The sequence below is a fragment of the Pleurodeles waltl genome, chromosome 5, assembly GCF_031143425.1.
Source record: "Pleurodeles waltl isolate 20211129_DDA chromosome 5, aPleWal1.hap1.20221129, whole genome shotgun sequence".
Classification (NCBI taxonomy): Eukaryota; Metazoa; Chordata; class Amphibia; order Caudata; family Salamandridae; genus Pleurodeles; species Pleurodeles waltl.
The window spans coordinates 1,651,948,455-1,651,961,370 of record NC_090444.1 but is presented as its reverse complement, the minus strand read 5'-3'; positions in this window follow the sequence as shown (position 1 = coordinate 1,651,961,370).

Here is a 12,916-nt window from a genome sequence, read left to right as displayed (position 1 = left end):
AGTAAAAGGGCAGTGAACCTACACACACAGGCCTTGCAATGGCAGGCCTGAGGCATGGTTAAGGACCTGCTTATGTGGGTGGCCAATCAGTGATGAAGGCCCACTAGTAGCATTTAATTTACATGCCCTGGGCACATGTAGTATACATTACCGGGGACTTATAAGTAAATTAAATATGCCAATTGAGTATGAGCCAATGTTACCATGTTTAGGGGAGAGTGCGCAGAGTCGTAATACTGGCAAAAACGAGATCAGGAAAATGGACTGAGGCAGGCAAAAAGTTGGGGGAAGACCATCCTAAGGATGTCAGGTCTAACAATCATGTTATGTGATTGGTAGCTGGAAGTTGGAGCCAGAAATTAATTTTTGTTTCTTTATATTGTTACAATGTACTCTTTTTCTTTCCTTCATTACGTTGGCAATTGCTGGTAATAGGCATGTGGGTGGTGTGAGAAAACAGGGCTGATTGCAGAGGCCCCCTAACTTTTTGCCCCCACTTTTTGCTGGTGTTTTCCTGACTCTGATGGCACCATGGGTATTGCTAACCAGTCCCAGGGCCTATGTTCTGTGTAAAATCATCATGAAAATTAGGCTAATTATAATTGGCTAAGTCAACCTACCTATAAGTCCATATTATATGGTAGAAAATGTAGGTTTAGGGACCCCAGCATAGGTGGTGCCCCCATATGTGCACTGCTGAGGAGCCCTGTGTCATTTTAAAAGCAGGCCTGCCTTGCTGGCTGCTTTTAAATTAAAGTTACATGAAAATTCGACTCTGGAATTAAAAGTAGTTCCAAAGTCCTAAACTACCATATGTTTACATATAAGTGACCCCTAAGGTGTGCCCTATGTGCCGCTAGGGCTGGGTGCCATGTAAATATAAGCAGGGACCGTATAAAATAGTTTTATAAGCCCAGGTGAGGTAAAACAGCCAAATTCCTTTTTCCCTCATTGTAGCGAATGACCTCCATAGGCTAGAATGGGGAGACTTTACTTTAATTTATATAGTCCCCTTAAGTAACGGATACCTTAAGTTTGGTATCAAATTAATTGTTATAATAATAAATCTCACAATTTACAATTGTTGGATTTAATATAACTTGTTTAGGTAAAGGGTTTTAAACTTTTCCTGAAAAGTTGCCAACTTTAGCCATGCAGTGTTTTGCTGCTTTGCTCTGATTGGCCAGCCTCTGGCATCCTGGGCAGGCTGCCTTGATGAGGTGTGAAGTGGCCTGGCTCAATACAAAGAGATGTGCCTGGGGGAGGACATCTTCCCTCGGCAGATGGAAATGAAGGAAGGGGAAGGGCTGCCACACTGGTCTTCAAAGGAAAGAGAGGACATCTGGAGACACCCAGCACCTCCCTCACATCCTGCAAACCCAGACAGGTGCCCCCCTGATTAGATTAGGAGAGGGCAGGAGAAGGGTGTGTTTAAGGTTTTTAGGCACACCAGTGGGATCAGCCAGATGTAACCTCCAAAATCAGCCGTATTGGATTTTTGAGGAATGTTGCTCCCTGGGACTGATTTTTGCCACACTTCCTGGGAAGTGGTCTTCACAGGGGGAAGGACCCTGCACCTGATTGAAGAACCATGACCCCCCTGTAGTTCACCCAGGAGCAAGGATATAACTGGCATCCCTGCACCCACACCTCAGATCCCTACCATATTCCAACAAGGAAGAACTACAGGAGAAGGACTGCCCTGTTGGACCCCAGGCCTGCACCTGGACACTGCACTCTGGAGGACTGTACCAGCTGCACACTTGGGCTCCACCACAAGAAGGACTTTGCCTGGCTTCAACTGGTTTAAGGAGGGACTCCCTGTACGTACAGGTGAAAAATTGCTAACCAGAGTCCCGTGCACGAACTCCTGAAGGAACTGACCAGCTGACCACTGTCCAGTGGCTGTTTTGGAGTTTTCACCAGGTGCATTCTGGAAGTTGTAGTCTGCACCCTCAAGCAGCATCTCAGAGCTTCTGGAACCTTGGGGTGATCTGTGGACCTCAAAAGAACCTTAAAAGAACATCTGGAAGAAGATCCAGAAGTTTGGAGAAGTTTGGAGAACTTTTGGAAAAAAGCTCCATAAAGGGACCAGCCTGCCGCGGCAACTCTAGCCCGCTTGCCTCAACCACGACCCGGCCTGACTTGCAGGTTCGTCCAGGTAAAGAAAATCTCATTACAACCCTGGTGGTCGGTGATAAAGTGGCGGTAATACCGCCAACAGGCTGGCGGTAACTACTGGCAAATTATGACCATGGCGGTGAGAACTCCCATAGACAGCCACTTTACCACACTGACCGCCAGGGCGGAAATAACAGCCACCATGGTGGTAACCACCTACAGTCAAGCGGAAGTCAATGTTCCGCCCACCATATAATGACACATCAATCTGCCACCTTTTCCAGGGCGGTACCAACAACATCAAAAGCCTGGCGGAAACACATCACAGAAGGGAAAGAACTCACCATTGGAGATATAGGAAACCTACCATGGAGTGGCACCTGAACTGAAGATCTTCCCCATGCAATTCTATGTGCTGCTCACCATGAACACCAAGGATGGCGAATACAACCACAGTGAGTACAGCCGCCTAGCACACAAGGGAGAAGAGGAGGAAAAAGAGAGTGACACACACATGCACAACACCCCCCCCACCCCCAACACCATACACACAATCAGATGCAGTGATAAAACATATTTACCCCGTACACCTCAGGAATAATGCATGGACTACAGGAATTGATAAAAAGTGAGTGTTATAATATAAATACAGTAGTAATACGAAATATCAATCTAATGGTGTATACATATGTACAGTTCAAGGGACACTTTCCAGTCCATATTGTGCGTGGGCCAGAGGGCCACAGGCCATAGTCCGAAGCCCCACTTGTCACCTGCACCAACACGGAGAGAACACTGCAAGGGCATCAGTTGGAAAATAGGCAGGCACCTCAGGGGGATGGGGAACGGGGGGCACCTCAGCCGGTAGATGGAACAACACCACTGGTCCTGAAGGGGGCAACATGCCCTGTGCTTGGTCCTGGGAAGTGGAAGGCCACAGTCTCTTGAGTGGGTGACTTGCCCACTTGGTCTCGAGGGGGTAACATGACCATTGCACTGTTGTGGGGAGTGCAAGGTTACAGTCTCTTGAGTGGGTGACTTGCCGACTTGCTCTGGAGGGGGCAACAGGCTCTGTGCTTGGTCCTGGTGAATGCAAGGCCACAGTCTCTTGAGTGGGTGGCTTACTCACTGGTTCTGGAGGGGGCATCGTGCCCTGTGCTTCGGATCCTGGGGAGGATGCGGTGAGTGGGTGGCTTACCCACTGGTTCTGGAGGGGGCATCGTGCCCTGTGCTTCTGATCCTGGGGAGGATGCCGTGAATGGGTGTCTTTTTTACTGGTTCTGGAGGGGGCATCGTGCCCTGCGCTTCTGATCCTGGGGAGTGCAAGGTCACAGTCTCTCAGCTGGGTGTCATTCCCACAGGAATTTCAAGGAACTGGCCGCACAGCAGCTCATGGAGGCCAGACTACAGCCTGTCCGCCGGCGGTGACAGCTGCTCAGTGGTGGTAGTGGTGCTGCTGCAGCCGCTGGGGGGGGGCTCCAGCCCATCCCCTGCAGCCTCGGGCGGCTGCCCACTGGTAGTGGCGGTGCTGGTGGTGGGGGGGAAGCTTCAGCCCATCCCCTGTAGCCTTGGACGGCTGCCCACTGCTGGTGGTGGCGGAGCTCCAGCCCATCCCCTGCAGCCTCAGATGGCTGCCGACTGGTGGTGGTGGCGGTGCTGCTGCTGGTGGTGGTGGTGCTGCTACTGCTGGTGGCGGTGGGGGAAGCTCCAGCCCATGCCCTGCATCCACAGACAGTTGCACAACCCTGGTAGGTGTGGGGGCTCCGACTGAGTCCCTGCACAAGGCCCCTTGTCCTTCCTGCCTGCTGGTGCAGGCCCCTTGCTCTTCCTGGCAGCACTTGGGGGCAGGCTCCTTGCCCTTCCTGGCAGCAGCTGGGGAGGGGTCCTTGCCCTTCCTGGCAGCACTTGGGGCAGGCTCCTTGCGCTTCCTGGCAGCAGCTGGGGATGGCTCCTTGCCCTTCCCGGCAGCACTTGGGGCAGGCTCCTTGCCCTTCAGGGCAGCACCTGGGACAGGCACACTTTCTTTGAGGCTGGCTGGTGCCCTGGATCCTTTCCCACCACAAGTGGGTGTGGAGACTACTGGTCCCATGGACTGGGTGGTTGAGGTGCTTGCCTCGGTTTTTGGCACCCTGGCCAGACGTTAAGGATGGGGGAGGGGTAGGGAAGAGGTCAATGGTGGAGAGGAAAAACTTCTTAGGGACACTGGGGAGGGAAGAGGGAGAATGTTTGGGAGTGGAGGAAGAGGGAGTGGTCGTAGTAGCTGTCTGCCTGCTCTGTTTGGGTGCAGGCGCATGGGATGGATGCTGTTGTGAGGTGGATGGCTGTTGGGTGTCTGAGTGCTTGCGTTTGTGTACCTTGGGGGGGGCAGACACAATGGGAGAGGACACAGGGGACGTGTGCATGGCTGTTGCAGTGGTGTCTGCAAGTGAGGTGTGTGTTCTGCTAGGTGTGGTGGTGATGCTGGTAGTGGATGATAATGTAGGTCATGCAGGTGTGAGCGTAGACGCAACTGGGAGGGAGGTGGTGGAGGAGGAGGAGGGGGTCACAGTGGAGGCAGTGGATGTTGGTATGTCTGCATCTGGATGGTGTTTGTGTGAGTGCCTGTGGGATAAAGTGTGGTGCTTGTGTTTGCCTGTGCCACTCTTATGTGTTGTCTTGTGTGCATGCTCGTCTGCCTGTGTGCTTGGGATAGCTTGGGATTGAGGGGAATGGGTTTGGGAAGAGGAAGTTGGAGGGAGAGGATGGAAACAGGGACAATGGCTGCCGTCAGAGAGGAGGCCAGAGCCTGGATTGATCTCTGTTGGGCTGCCAAGCCAGTTTGAATGCCCTCCAGAAATGCATTACACTGTTGCATTTGGGCTGCCAGCCCCTGGATGACATTCACAATGGTTGACTACCCTACAGAGATGGATCAATGGAGGTCAATAGCCTCCTCACTCAGGGCAGCAGGGCTAACTGGGGCAGGGCCTAAGGTGCCTGTGGTGAAGGAGATGCCCACCCTCCTGGGTGAGCGGCCACGGGAAACTCGCTGAGGGGCTGCTGGGAGGGCAGTGCTGCTACGGGGGTGGCGGCTGTACCTGTAGATGGGGTGGTCACAGAAGTGTCCGACACCACCACGGAGCTTCCGTCGGAGGAGGTATCCTTTTCAGAACTGTCCCCTCCTGTCTCCACCATCGTGCTCCCCTCGCCCTCTGTCCCACTGGTGCCCTTACTGTCGGTGGACTTGGCCTCCTGAGTCCTGTGGGATGCAGCTCCCTATGTCGCCGGTGCCTCTGCTCCTCCGCCAGATGATGCTAATGCACATAAGGACAGGGTGACAAAACAAAAAGGATGGGGACAGACAAAGGATACACTTGGTCAATGGCTGCTCCAACACCACCGTTGGCGTACACATCACCGTCACACACAGGGAACAGCCCTACGCACAAAGCAATGCACTACCAGTAATACTGCTAGCCACGAGGGCATGGGGAGGGGCACATACCGCCAAATGCAGCATACCTGGGACCCACACAGCCCTGACCAGTAGTGGATGCCTACAAGCTAGGTAGAAGGATTATCACTTCAGAACCCTGCCCAACATGGGACGCACTCTGCAAAGTCAGGTCTGGCCTAGGGGCACCCACTGACACACATCTCACACCCGGGTACCCCCCTACCATGCGTAAGTTGTAATGTACTCTGTACACTGTACTCACCCCCTTGTGGCTGCTGTGATGCCCTCAAGTGCCCATCCAGCTCTGGATAGGCCACTGCCAGTATGTGGGCCATCAGGGTGGTCAGGGTTCGATGGGCACCCCTTCGACGTTGGGAGGCCATCCCCAGCTGGGCCTCCAACGTCTTCTTGCTCCAGGCCCCCAGGGTCAACGCCGTGGGACAGCACCCCAGAACAAGGGACGACATCAGGAAGAGTTGGAACGACCTATCAGGGAAGGTGCGTTCCATTGCAGCAAGACACCAACTCACTGTACAGAGGACTGGGGGTGGAACCCCACCTCCTCCCCAACAAATAACAACATGGGAGGAGCAAGTTGCAACAAACAAATGGATACCTGGAGGGCATTCATTCTGGGCAGGCGGCCCAACAGAGATCTTTTCTTGCTCTGGCCTCAGCACTGATGGCAGCCATTGTCCCTGTGTCCAGCCTCCCCCCTCCAACTTCCTCCACCCAGATCCAGACCCAATCCCCTGTCCCTCAGCCTATCCCAAGCACACCATCAGACAAGCATGTACACTCCACAACACACAAGAGTGGACATGGCAACCATAAGCACCACACATCCCACAGGCACTCACACAAGCACCATACTCATGCAGACACAGCAACATCCACTGCCTCCACTGTGTCCCCCTCCTCCATGTCCTCCTCCTCCTCCCTCCCTGTCTTGTCTCCACTCACACCTGCATGCACTACATCTTCATCCACTACCTCCATCACCAGCACGCCCATCACCACACACCTCTCACGTTAAATCACCACCCCACTACCATTCACACATCACCAGTGTCCTCTACCAGTGTGTCTGTGAGCCCTCCTCCCAAAGTACACAAACGCAGGCACACACCCACACAACAGCCATCCACCTTACAACAGCCTCCGGCCCATGCACCTTCACCCAAATTCAGCAAACGTACACCTCCTACAACTACTACCTCTCCCTCCACACCCAAACACCCTCCATCTTCCCATCCCAGTGTATCCAAAAATCTTTTCCTGGCCAACTTTGACCTCTTCCCTTCACCTCCCCCCCCAGCCTTCCCCTAGGGCCGGGCTTTCCAGGTCCCAGCCCAGCACCTTAGCCACCAAATCCCCGGGCACAGTGGTGCCAGCAACTGCGCGCTCATCGAGTGCGCCACCCATCAGGCCTGCCAGTGTGCCACCTAGCGAGGCCAAGGACATTCCGCCACCTGCCAAGGTGAAGAAGGTGCCCGCATCCCAGAGGGAGAAGCCGCACCTACCAGCCACCAAGGGCTCCTCCAAACCAAAAGGGGACAGTGGCAAGACACCTGCGGCCACATCAAAGGTGGGGAAGGGACACAAGCTGAAGAGCAGGTCAGGACAGGGCATGGTGGTTCTGAGTGAGGGACTAGAGACACCCCTTCTGTCAACCACTACACCAGCCTGTACGGCGGTGGACATCACCACCTGCACCGCCACCAGCACCGGCACCTGCACGGCCATCTGCACATCTGCTGCCTCAGCAACAGTCCCCAGCATCGCCCCCAGTGGGCAGCCGTCAGAGGCTGCTGGAGACGTCCTGCTGTGTCCCGCAACAGGTGCTGACACATGCACCACCGCCGCAAGCACCGCCACCAGCCCTGCGACGTGCTCACCCAGTGCCACCACACCTGACATGGCTATCATCCCCAGTGGGCAGCCGTCCGAGGCTGGAGGAGACTTCCTGGACCCGGCCCAGCTTCCATGAGGCATGACTCTCATCACTGTTTGCACCTGCAGGTGGCAGGTGAAGCTGCAGCAGGGCGGGGTATGCCTCCATGGCGTATCATGCTACCTGTTCCTAAGTAATCTCGTGGCACACACACTCATGTGAGGTAATGGGACCAGCCACACTGCATGTGAAGCACTTTGGGCACAAAGCCCCCTCCAGAACCAGTGGAGAAAGACATCCACTACCTCAGACCTTGGCAGGATGAAGCATTCTGGGCACAAAGCCCTCTCCAGAACCAGTGGAGATTCACATCCACTACCTCAGTCCTTGGCAGGATGAAGCACTCTGGGCACAAAGTCCCCTCCAGAACCAGTGAAGACTGTTATCCACTTGAGAGACTGTGGCTTTGCACTCCCCAGGATAAAGCAGTGGGCAAACCACCCACTGGAAAGACTTGAGAGACTGTGGCTTTGCACTCCCCAAGATAAAGCAGTGGGCAAACCACCCAATGAAGAGACTTGAGAGACTGTGGCTTTGCACTCCCCAGGATACAGCAGTGGGCAAACCACCCACTGGAAAGACTTAAGAGACTGTGGCTTTGCACTCCCCAGGATAAAGCAGTGGGCAAACCACCCACTTGTGAGACTTGAGAGACTGAGGCTTTGCACTCCCCAGGATAAAGCAGTGGGCAAACCACCCACTTGTGAGACTTGAGAGACAGTGGGCCTGTTGGCGGTATTATCGCTGCTTTAACACCGACCTCCAGGGTTGTAATGAGGGCGATAATCTATTTTTATAAATTGGTGTTAGGTTTCTAATGTGTTTTGTGTTTTACTTATTTACTGTTTTGTGATTTTTAAATGCTATACACATATGTCTCCTAATTTAAGCCTTGTCATTCGTTGCCAAGCTACCATTGGTTGAGCTAGGTTTAATTTATTGAGACCTAACTGGACCTAAATGGAGGTTAGCGGCCTATTGCTAAGTGTAGGTACTTTCCTGCCCTTACCAATAACCCATTTTCCAACAGGTGGGTAAAGTTTGAGATAGCATCTGCAGTGGTATGGCAGATAATGGAGCCAGGAAGCATGCTTCAAAGAGATATCACTCCAGAAATGTCCTAAAATTATAAGAGAAGAGGATCAGGTGCTAGTTTGAAGAAACCCCTTGTATGAAATCGGGTTACTGGCTGATGGTGGTGAAACCCTATTTAAGCAGCAACCACAATCCTTGTCAAGGTGATGGATAAGCAAATCTCAAATTAACCTGTCTTCAACTCTCTGGTAGCTTAGCACAGAATAGTCAGGCTTATCTTAGAAGCAATGTGTAAAATATTTATGCTGAAAACCACAACACAAGAAACATCCCACACCAATTTAGAAAAACAGGCAAATGTATTAAATAGATCAATCCAAAAAAACAAAAGTCTAATCAGTAGAACCAGACATATGCAGTTTTAAACATTTAAGGGAAAATAACACAAAAAAGTGCAAAGCACCACTCACAGTTATTTGGTTGTGTGAGACTGGGAGAAAGTCACAATTTCGGATGGAATGCGATAGAGCATGGGTCAGATACAGGAACCAGACTGGTCCCGCTGAAAAGTTACCTTCTAAGTCCAGTGCAAAGAGTCCTGTTCAAGGTGAAGGGAGTTGCAAAGTGCAGATGTTAGACCTGGCACTTCTTGGCATGATTTCCCTGTACTTTTTGCTTCTTACCCCCTGTTTTTGGACCCTGTGCTGTAATTAATTTTTGCTGGTTTTGATACTCTGGGCACTTTACCACTGCTAACCTGTGCTAAATTGCAAGTGCTCTGTGTTTAAAGGATATTGGTAACTGCTTTTCCATAATTGCCACATTTGATTTACTGGTAAGTCCCGAGTAAAGCGCACTATGGGTGTCCAGGACCTGTAAATCAAATACTACTAATGGGCCTGCAGCACTGATTGTGCCACCCACCTGAGTAGTCCTGTAAACATGTCTCAGACCTGCCACTGCTGTGTCTGTGTGTGCAGTTTTGTACTGCCAATTCGACCAGGCAAGTGTACTCACTTGCCAGGCCCAAACCTATAGATTTACTACATGTAAGTCACCCTTAGGGTAGGCCCTAGATAGCAACACAAAAGGATGATGGACGGAGTGCTGAACAATGCAAACACTCACCCCCAGTCACGGATCTGGGTTTAATCCACCGTTCCCAGTTTGGACCCAGCCATATGCAAATCAGTCTTGACCCTGTCCCTCATGGGAGCAGTCCAGCCTGAACTGCCAAGCCAGGTCCTCACTGGACCGGAAACAAGCATCCTGGGACCTGTTTCACCCTTCATCAGCCAGGCTAGCTTGAATCCAGTGGCACAGTGAGCAAAGGACCCACGTCTGGGCATACCCTTCCCACTTAGGGCAACTTTAGCAACACAAAAGGATGATGGACGGAGTGCTGAACAATGCAAACACTCACCCCCAGTCACAGATCTGGGTTTAATCCATCGTTTGTTTGCTCACCATGCCACCCCAGTTTAAACCCAGCAATATGCAAATCAGTCTTGACCCTGTCCCTCATGGGAGCAGTCCAGCCCGAACTACCAAGCCAGGTCCTCACTGGACCGGAAACATGCATCCTGGGACCTGTTTCAGGGTTTCACCCTTCATACGCCAGGCTAGCTTGAATCCAGTGACACAGTGAGCAAGGGACCCACGTCTGGGCATACCCGTCCCACTTAGGGCAACTTTAGCAACACAAAAGGATGATGGACGGAGTGCTGAACAATGCAAACACTCACCCCCAGTCACGGATCTGGGTTTAATCCATCGTTCTTTTGCTCACCATGCCACCCCAGTTTGGAGCTAGCCATATGCAAATCAGTCTTGACCCTGTCACTCATGGGAGCAGTCCAGCCCGAACTGCCAAGCCAGGTCCTCACCGGACCGGAAACAAGCATCCTGGGACCGGTTTCAGGGTTTCACCCTTCATCATCCAGGTTAGCTTGAATCCAGTGACACAGTGAGCAAGGGACCCACGTCTGGGCATACCCTTCCCACTTAGGGCAACTTTAGCAACACAAAAGGATGATGGACGGAGTGCTGAACAATGCAAACACTCACCCCCAGTCACGGATCTGGGTTTAATCCATTGTTCTTTTGCTCACCATGCCACCCCAGTTTGAACCCAGCAATATGCAAATCAGTCTTGACCCTGTCCCTCATGGGAGCAGTCCAGCCCGAACTGCCAAGCCAGGTCCTCACTGGACCAGAAACAAGCATCCTGGGACCAGTTTCAGGGTTTCACCCTTTATCACCTAGGCTAGCTTGAATCCAGTGGCACAGTGAGCAAGGGACCCACGTCTGGGCATACCCTTCCCACTTAGGGCAACTTTAGCAACACAAAAGGATGATGGACGGAGTGCTGAACAATGCAAACACTCACCCCCAGTCACGGATTTGGGTTTAATCCATCGTTCTTTTGCTCACCATGCCACTCCAGTTTGGACCCAGCCATATGCAAATCAGTCTTGACCCTGTCCCTCATGGGAGCAGTCCAACCCGAACTGCCCTAGATAGCTCCATGGGCAGGGTGCAGTGTATTTAAAAGGTAGGACATGCACTGGTGTGTTTTACATGTCCTGATAGTGAAATACTGCCAAATATGAATATCACTATTCAAGGCCTATCTATCCCATAGGTTAACATGGGGATTGTCTTTAATTATCTTTTAAATGCAGTTTCCCCATGGAGCAGATAGAGATTTGGAGTTTGTGGTCTCTGAACTCACAATTTAAATAAAAATACATCTTTTGGTAGAGTTTGTTTTTACATTGTCTATTTGAAAAATATCACTTTTGGAAGTGGTTCTGGTTCAGACGGCCAGTTGGGCTGTTTGTGAATTCCCTCTAGACATTGACACAAAGGGAGCTGAGGAGTGTCCTGCATAGCCTGATGAGTCTCCTGGGCTAGAGTGGGGGGGGGGGGAGAAGCTGACACACCTGAAAGGGCTGTGCCTGTCCTCACACAGTACAGTCTCCAACCCCCTGGTGTGTGTCTGGGGCCAGATGTGGGCAAGGCAGGATCTGGTGAACAATAGAGACTTTCCTTTGAAGTTTGCCTACTTAAAGGCAGAAATGAGTATAAGTAGTGGACCCAAAACCTCTGATTTTCAGATTACTTCTGGATTAAGAGGAACCTCTGCCAAGGAGAAGAGCTTGATGTTTGAGGAGGACCTGCCACTCTGCCTGTTGCTTTGCTGTGCTGGCCTGCTGCTGCTTCTGGGAAAGAACTGGACTTTGCTTTCTGGAATCCTGCTTATGGAGTTTCTCCAAGGGCTTGGACTGAGCTTCGTCCCTGTTCCGAAGTCTCCAGGACATCAAAGACTTTGTCTGCCAGTCCTGACTTGCTAAGTGGTGCCAAATCCAGGTCTGGGCCCTTAGAAGTGGAAGCTGGTAACCTACAGTGGAAAGTCCATGCATCATTGTGTGCGCGTCAAAAAATTGGCGTGCCGCCCGTCCCATGGCTGAAAATTTGACGCAGCACCTGCCTCACAGCTGGAGAAATGACACTGCACACCCAGAATCCATGCACGGCCTTCCTTGGGAGTAAAAAATCGACACACGGCTTATGGTGCAAGTAAAAAATCGACACACGTCCTCCCTTGTGAATAAGGAATCGATGTATCACTTGCTTTTCTGATGCAATGTTGCCCTTGCGGCTTTATTTTTGATGCATACCAGGTACTTTGTGCTAAAACAATGCCTCCATTGATTTGTATGGAGTAGGACTCTTTTTACTTTAAAAAATAATTTCTTTGCTTCTTGTGTATGTTGGATTTTTGTTGTTTTAATCTTGTTTGCTAAATATTCGCTTATTTTTCTAAACTGGTGTGGAGTCCTTTAGTGGTGTTTTCACTGTGTTACTATGAGTGTCTATACAAATACTTTACACATTGCCTCTGAGATAAGCCTGACTGCTTGTGCCAAGCTACCAAGGGGGTGAGCAGGAGTTATCTGAGCTGTGTATCTCCCTTACCCTGGCTAGAGTGAGGTTCCCTACTTGGGCAGGGTGCAAACTGCCTGCCAATTAGAGACTCCATTTCCAACAGCAGAGAAGCATCGTGGATGGTCATCGATGTAGCGCAAAGAGCAGGCCTGGCATCACAGACGTTTTCTGTTGTAGTGCTAACATCCTGTTGTTGTTTTGAGCAGGTGGGCCTGAGCTTTGTGATGGCAGTCCCTGCTAGTAGTTCTGCCATAGCATGTACAGGTGGGTTGATGGACCTTCGCAGTTGCTGGGCTGTATGAGCAACAAGGTGTTGGTGCCAACAGGCCTGTTCATGATCGTTAAGAGTCCACTAACTTCAATTCAGCCTCTCTGATGCCACACCAAGGGTCCAGAACATGAGGACACCACTTAGGGGC